The sequence below is a fragment of the Cnephaeus nilssonii genome (genome assembly GCF_951640355.1).
Source record: "Cnephaeus nilssonii genome assembly, chromosome: 15".
Classification (NCBI taxonomy): domain Eukaryota; kingdom Metazoa; phylum Chordata; class Mammalia; order Chiroptera; family Vespertilionidae; genus Cnephaeus; species Cnephaeus nilssonii.
This window is the reverse complement of record NC_137086.1, coordinates 41,990,582-41,998,868: the sequence shown is the minus strand read 5'-3', so window position 1 is coordinate 41,998,868 and position 8,287 is coordinate 41,990,582. Positions and strand designations below refer to the sequence as shown.

Genomic DNA, 8,287 nt, shown 5'->3' with positions numbered 1-8,287 from the left:
TGTGCCTTTCTCCCTATTACCTCCTGGAAAGGACCATTTTCCCAGGCAACCTGCCCACAGAGCCAGCACTAGCAAGTAGCAAGACCAGGGCCATAGTTTCAGGAAATCAACACACACAGCCCTCACCCTTAACACACTGCACTCAGGAGCGATCTTCACTCACGAACAAAAAAGCATTTATATTCATTCTTTGTGATCCCAAGGACCAGAACTAGGACGTAGGACGCCGGTTTCAAACTCATTATAAGGGAAAACGTTAAAATAATATGTCAGACTATAGTTAAGGGAGAAAAAGATAGCTTAATATAAACATAGAAGTGATAGAGCGCATAATTTGTTGAACAAGACCTCCTTTGATAAAACGGTAAGACGCAACCGATATCTGCTAATAACGTAGAAAAATCTAAGACGATTTTTTTCCCCATCATTACCAATGGAACTCAGAAACAGGACTCTCACAGGCCTGAAATAGTCCAGACCAGCCCTAGAACTGTCAGTGCCTTCCGATCTAGGAGCATAGGCCAGAAACACGGCAGCCCCTGCAGTGAAGAACCTGAGTGAAACTCCCCAGGTAAGCGCAGATTCTACGGCGTGTTCTGCAGCAATGCCCAGCCGCCTGCAGGAGGAGGAAACTTCAACTCCCATCAGACAATGCGAACTGAGGTGGGCGGGCACTCACCGCGCATGGGCGGCTCTGACCAATAACGACTGTCGTTACAGCGAACAGCTTGGCCGCGTTTGTAAAAGACCGCGGCAGGCGAAGAGAGAGGAGGTGAGGGCGGTCGTCAGCTTGGGGCCTTGGGCCGCGAGGTGGGGGGGTGTGGGCACAGGGCAGGTAAAGGGGGCCGTGGGGACAGAAGGCGGGGGCGGCGGTGGAACGGGTGTAGAGCCTAGAATCCCAACAGAGAGCGTGTCCAAGGAGCAGGGTGCGAGCCAGGTGTTGCTTCTGCTTGGGCCTCCTTAGAACCGGAAGTGAGCCCTCGCGGCGGGGAGGATGCCGGGAAACTGGCCCTGGGTGGTGCAGTGGGGGGGCGGGCTGGGTCCCGGAATCCAGGAGGGAGGTACAGGCTAGGACGCCCCTTTCCCAGACACGAGTCTGCATTTCTTCCATTGGCCTTTCTGCGGTATGCGACGCTGCGCAGGGCTAATGGGAGCACCTTGGACCATGAGTCGGGAGTTGTGGCTTCTAGGCCTGCCCCTTCCTCTCATTTGTGTTTTGTCAAGGAATCCATCAGATTCCGAAATCACACTAGGCTATCTGGTGGCTGACTGTGAGACATTCATCACAGCGTTACTTTCTCTGAGTCAGTTTCTTCCTCTCTAAAGATGAGTGCAGTAGTACCGACGTCGCAGGATGATGGTGTTCATGAAAGAAACATCCACATCTGGGAGAATTTGTATGACTTTATTTGAGCCAAACCATTTCCAGAAAGCAAAAATCTCAACGGGTTGAGGAAATGCTCCAGAGAAGGGCAGTTTTGCACTTTATACATTAGCATCAAAGGGGAAGATGTAAGGGGGATCCATGAAATTCATTGTTGATAGATTAGGGAGGTGGTAGAAAGCAAAGCTGGGAAATCTCTGGGATTTGATAAATAAATAGACAACCTACTTCTTTTGCACAGGTTTGTACAGGATAGTTAACAGTTAACATGATAATGGTAACAATGAGAGGTTCTGTGGTCTCCTGCTCTGGTGGGAGAATTATGCCCTGAGGGGTTTGTAAAAAGGAAATTAACCTGACATTTCAAAAGTATGTTATTGGTAGATGCAAAAAACAAACCCTCCCCCTCCCCCCCCCAAAAAAAAAAAAACTCACAATAGGCTCCGTTAAGGTAAAGACCTTTTGTCAAGGAAGATATTGGCCCTAGCTGGTTTGGTTCAATGGATAGAGCATTGGCCTGCAGACTGATCCCAGGTTTGATCCCGGTCAAGGGTGCATGCCTGGGTTGTGGGTTCGATCCCCAGTAGGGGGCATGCAGGAGTCAGCCAATCAGTGATTCTCATCATTGATGTTCCTCCCTTCCTCTCTGAAATCAATAAAAAATACTTTTTTTTTTTTTTAAAAAAGGAAGATACTGGCCTAGGACATGATTATAGCCATGACTCACTTTTATTTTTTTATTTTTTTTTAATATATTTTATTGATTTTTTACAGAGAGGAAGGGAGAGGGATAGAGAGTTAGAAACATCGATGAGAGAGAAACATCAATCAGCTGCCTCCTGCACACCTCCTACTGGGGATGTGCCCACAACCAAGGTACATGCCCTTGACCAGAATCGAACCTGGGACCTTTCAGTCCACAGGCCGATGCTCTATCCACTAAGCCAAACCGGTTAGGGCTCCATGACTCACTTTTAGTTAGGAATTTTAAATTTCAGACCATCCTATGTGGCTTTATTTTTATTTTATTGATTTTTCACAGAGAGGAAGGGAGAGGGATAGAGAGCTAGAAACATCGATGAGAGAGAGACATCGACCAGCTGCCTCCTGCACACCCCCCACCGGGGGATGTGCCTGCAACCAATGTACATGCCCTTGACCGGAATCGAACCCGGGACCTTCCAGTCCGCAGACCGATGCTCTACCCACTGAGCCAAACCGGTTTCGGCCTATGTGGTTTCTTTAGGTGTCTGAGTTTGTAAGGCCTTCGGCCTCCTCTGAGCTTGTCTGCTTTAGTGTGTGGCTCCTTTTTCATCCACAATGGTGAGAAATACATGAGGAAAATGCATGGGAAGGGCTAACTTGTACTTAGTAAACATTAGTAAGTTTTATGTTTTATTCATGGTGATCATTTGTTCTCTTCACTTAGTGTGCTTCACAAACATTAAATAGCATCCACCAAGATGTATAGCTCTACAGCCAAATAGTAATTGAATGGCAACCCTCCTTCTAGGGAGCATTTATGGGTTCGCTCTTCCAGCACTACTCCCTTTACACCATCTTGCTGAGACACCCTTTTATAGGCAGGATTCAAATACAGGTTCTTTACAAGTTGTGTTAACTTGTTTGAATATGCTTTCAATATAGAATCTAATAAGTGATACCAGTACATGTTTAAAATTCAAATATTAGAAAACAGTGAAATGTAACTCTCCCTTCTGTTACCAGATAGCGGGCCTGGCCCTGAGCGTGTCTGCCAAGGCCAGCCAGTAGTGTGTATTCTTGACTTTGCGTAGGAAAGATTTCACAATCCGAGTCCTGGGGACAGTGAAACAAGGAAGGGCTTAGCATAAAAGAAGTAACAGGAGAGCCTAGCTTGGGCTGCCTTAGCTCACTGGGAAGTCAGAGAAGAGGGGTCTTGGAGACAGGTTCCGGGGGTTAGCCCGGGCAAGCTGAGCTGCTGCTGCCCATTGCTCCCTTGGTTGCAAATCTTGTGGGGTCCCTTAGAGTTTAAGAGATGCACACCTGTGGGGGAAGAGGAGGGGAAAGGGAATAGCACAGGCAATCTGATTGCCATCATAGCCTTAGCTAACACCTCCATCACATCACATAATTGCCATTTCTTTTTTGTGGTGCGGACACTTAAGATCTTGGCAACTTTCAAGTATACAATACAGTCTTATTAACTGTAATCACCATGCTGTATAGTAGATCCCCAGAACTTAATCATAACTGGAAATTTTTACCCTTTGATATTTCCCAATTTTTCCCACTCCCCAGCCCCTGGAAACCACCATTCCATTATCTTTCTATGAGTTTGGCTTTTTTAGGTTTTATATAGAAGTGATATATCATACAGTATTTTTCCTTCTCTGTCCACATTGTCTTAATTTGCTTTGTAGTAAGTTTTAAAATCAGGAAGTGTGAGTCCTTCTACTTTATTCTTCTTAAGATTATTCTGGCTCTTCCAGATCCCTTGTATTTTTATATGAATTTTAGGATCATCTTGTTAATTTCTGGGGGAGGAGGGAGTTAGTATCTGTGATTTTGACAGGGATTTCATGGTATCTGTAGATCAATTCGGGGAGTAGTGTCATCTTAACAATATTAAGTCTTCTGGTCCATGAACATGGGATGTCTTTCCATTTTTTTTAGGTCTTTAATTTCCTTCAACGATGTTTTGTAGTTTTTAGTGTACAAGTCTGCTTTTGTTGCTCAGTTTGTTTTCATCTTTGCACTTTGCTTATAGTGATTTTTGACATGCAGAAAATTTTCATTTTTATGTAATCAAATATCAGTTTTAGTTTTAAAATGGATAAAATATTTGGGGCTTTCTTAGATAAAATATTTTTAGTATGTTTTTATTGATTTCAGACAGGGAGGGAGAGGGAGAGATAGAAACGTCAATGATGAGAGAGAATCATTGATCAGCTGCCTCCTGCACGCCTCCCACTGGGGACCGAGCCCGCAACCCAGGCATGTGCCCTTGACTGGAATCGAACCTGGAATTCTTCAGTCCACAGGCTGATGCTCTATCCACTGAGCCAAACCAGCTAGGGCTTAGATAAAATATTTTAATAGATTTCCCCCCAATGAGATAGACATATGGTTAAATGAGCATGTGAAACATTAGTGAGATGCCACTTCAACACACTATAATCAAATGGCTATGAGAAGACAGTAACATGTATTGATTGGAGAAACAGGAAGTAGAGAAACAGGAACTCTCATATGTTGCCTATGTGAATGTAAAATGATACAGCCAGTTTGGCAGTTTCTTAAAAAAGTTAAACAGAAACTTATCTGATCCAGCAATTCCACTTCTAGGTATCTACCCAAGAGAAATGAAGCCATTTGTCTTCACAAAGACTTGCATGTTTATTTTCTCAGCAGCAGTGTTCATAAGAGTAAAAAACTGGAAACAATCCAAATATCTGTCAGCTGGTGAGTAGATAAACAAAATGATATCTATACCATGGACTACTATTCAGCAATAAAAGGAATGAAGTATGGATACATGCTACAATGTGGTGGAATCTTGAAAACATTATATTGAGTGAAAGAAGCCAGACTTTTAAAAGCCACATATTATATGATTCCATCTAAATGAAATGTTCAGAAAAGGTAAATCTATAGAGACAGAAAGCAGATTAGTGATTTTCTGGGGGTGGGAATCATTACTGCAAACAGCAAGAGGGATCTTTTCGAGGAGTGTTCTAAGACTGGATTGTAGTGAAGGGTGTCCAATCTATAAATTTAATAAATACCATTGAATTCTACACTTAAATGGGTGAATTTTATGGTATATAAAATATACCTCAATAAAGAGGTGTTTTTGCCCTAGCTGGTTTGGCTCAGTGGATAGAGCGTCGGCCTTCGGACTGAAGGGTTCCAGGTTCGATTCCAGTCAAGGGCACATGCCCAGGTTGCGGGCTCGATCCCCAGTGTGGGGCGTGCAGGAGGCAGCCAATCAATGATTCTCTCTCATCATTGATGTTTCTTTCTTTTTTTAAAAAAATATATATTTTATTGATTTTTTACAGAGAGGAAGAGAGAGGGAGAGAGAGTTAGAAACATCGATGAGAGAGAAACACCAATCAGCTGCCTTCTGCACACCCCCTACTGGCGATGTGCCCACAACCAAGGTACATGCCCTTGACCGGAATCAAACCTGGGACCCTTGAGTCCACAGGCCGATGCTCTATCCACTGAGCCAAACCGGTTAGGGCTTCATCATTGATGTTTCTATCTCTCCCTCTCCCTTCCTCTTTGAAATCAATAAAAATATATTTAAAAAAATAAAGAGGTTTTTTTAAAAAACACTAATACAGTAGGAAAAAATTTAATCAGTATTTTGTGGACACAGAAAGGGATTTGTGTCATTTAGGCCATCCTCATTCTGATATCCTTAAAAAATATTTTTTAAAATCTCACCCTTTTTAAATTCTATCTTAACAGTTCTACCTTTTGTACTTATCTTCCTGGAATTTATTTAAGTATAGAAAGTGAGACAGAATGAGTATGATATTTTTAATGATAATTTTTATTCATAACTTTTCCTTTTTTTAAAAAAACAATGTATTGATTTCAGAAAGGAAGGGAGAAGAAGAGAGAGAGAAACATCAATAATGAGAGAGGCCCTAACCGGTTTGGCTCAGTGGATAGAGCGTCGGCCTGCGGACTGAAGGGTCCCAGGTTCGATTCCGGTCAAGGGCATGTACCTTGGTTGCGGGCACGTGCCCAGTGGGGAGTGTGCAAGAGGTGGCTGATCGATGTTTCTCTCTCATCGATATTTCTAACTTTCTATCCCTCTCCCTTCCTCTCTGTAAAATATCAATAAAATACATTTAAAAATAATAATAATAATAATGAGAGAGAATTATTGATTGGCTGCCTCCTGCAGGCCCCCTACTGGAGATCAAGCCCACAACCCTGGCATGTGCCATTGACTGGAATCAAACCTAGGACCCTTTAGTCCACAGGCTTACGCTCTATCCATTGAGCCAAACCAGCTAGGGCTGGAGTCTGCTTTTACATTATCATTTTATAACATGACTTTATCTCTAAATATTTAAAAATTTACATTTTTAAAAAGATCATAGATTTACATGGTTCAAAATGTGAAAACTAATAAACACAAACCTCTGTTAACCTTTAAAAATTTTTTTTAATTGATTTTCCTTTTAGAGAAATGGGGGAAGAGATAGAGAGACATTGCTGTGAGAGAAACATCAATCAATTGCCTATCACTCACTCCCCAACTGGGGATCAAACCCACTACCTTTTGGTGCATGGGACAAGGCTCCAACCAACTGAACCACACAGGAACCACACAGGCCAGGGCAGAAACTTTTTTTCTGTTAATCCTCACCCGAAGATATTTTTCCATTGATTTTTTAGAGAGAGTGGAAGGGAGGGGGAGAGATAGAGAAACATCAGTATAAGGTATGTGCCCTTGATCAGAATCAAACTCAGGACCCTTCAGTTTGCAGGCCAATGCTCTATCCACTGAGCCAAATTGGCTAGGGTTCATTGGTTGATTATTGTATGTACCCTGGTATGCACCCTTGACCAGGAATTGAACCCATGATCCTTCGGTGCGAGGGCCAATGCTCTAACCACTTAGACACACCAGGCAGGGCTGTAAGATAAATTTTTATTAGTGGACTTACTGGGTCAAAAGGAATATGCAGGGGAAACATGAACTAAAATTGAAGGACATACTCTGTAAAACACCTGGCTCTTCAAAATTGTCAAGATTATCCTACCTAATAAAAGAGTAATATGCAAATTGACCGAGCAGCAGAACAATCAGTCGGCAAGGGGCAGGGCCGGTGAGCAGGCGGCTCCAGGCCAGCCAAGGCGCGTGCCAGCGGGCAGAGGGAGGGAAAGGCAATGGGGGGGGGGGGGGCAGGGCCGGCCACTTGCTGGCTAGTGCCATCCCCTGATCGGCCCACCCACTCGCCTCCCGCAGAGGGAGGCCAGACTGTGGCTTAGCGGGCCTAAGCCATCAGTCGGACATCCCCTGAGGGCTCCCAGACTGCAAGAGGGTGCAGGCTGGGCTGAGGAACCCCCCGAGTGCACGAATTTTCATGCACCGGGCCTCTAGTCCTATGTAATAAAAGCCTAATATGCAAATCGACTGAACAGCAGAACAACCGGAGGAACAGCCAGTCGGTATGATGCACACTGACCACCAGGGGGCAGATGGTCAACACAGGAGCTGCCCCCAGCCCACAGGCCCCAGGCCAGCCAAAGTGGGTGCCAGTGGGGGCCCTCCTGTCACCCCGTTGGTCGCCCCATAGATCAGCCCTGATCGCTGGCCAGGCCTAGGGACCCTATCCGTGCACGAATTTCATGCACCAAGCCTCTAGTGGAAAATAAGAAAAGATAAACTCACAGATCTGAGAAGACTAAGGAGACATGATGGCTAAATGCAATGTGGTGTCTTTAATTGGATCTTCCTGGAACAGAAAAAAGGACAAAGTCTAGAGTTTAATTAATTTTAAAGTACCAATGTTGACCTCTTAGTTTTGACAAATGTCTCTATCTTTGCAACTTTTCGGAAAATGTAAAATTATTCTATATAAGTTTATTCTTTAAAAGGGGCTTTAGTGCCCAGCTGGTTTAGCTCAGTGGATAGAGTGTTGGCCTGCAGACTGAAGGGACCCAGGTTCGCTTCCGGTCAAGGGCACATGCCAGGGTTGTTGGCTCGATCTCCAGTAGGGGGCGTGCAGGAGGCAGCCGATCAATGATTCTCATCAGTGATGTTTCTCCCTCTCCCTTCCTCTTTGAAATCAATAAAAATATATTTAAAAAAATAAAAAAGGGCATTAGTGGAAAAACTGCTGAAATCCATATAAAGTCTGTAGTAGATAGAATTAATAGTATTGTACCAATGTT

General features: G+C 43.9%; 1 protein-coding gene across 4 annotated transcripts in view; it reads left to right on the top strand.

Moving 5' to 3' along the window:
- Nucleotides 1–740: 740 nt before the first annotated feature.
- Nucleotides 741–8,287, top strand: part of LOC307112284 (uncharacterized protein C2orf42) — a 28,756-nt gene continuing 21,209 nt past the window's right edge. For 2 of the 4 annotated variants that reach the window (XM_079792816.1, XM_079792814.1), the window contains exons 1-2: nt 743–772; nt 4,712–4,828. The gene's annotated coding sequence lies outside the window, so the exon portion shown is untranslated. Of the gene's footprint in view, nt 773–2,177; nt 4,829–8,287 lie in introns of those variants that run through there. The other 2 variants (XM_079792815.1, XM_079792813.1) reach the window with 2 other exon arrangements.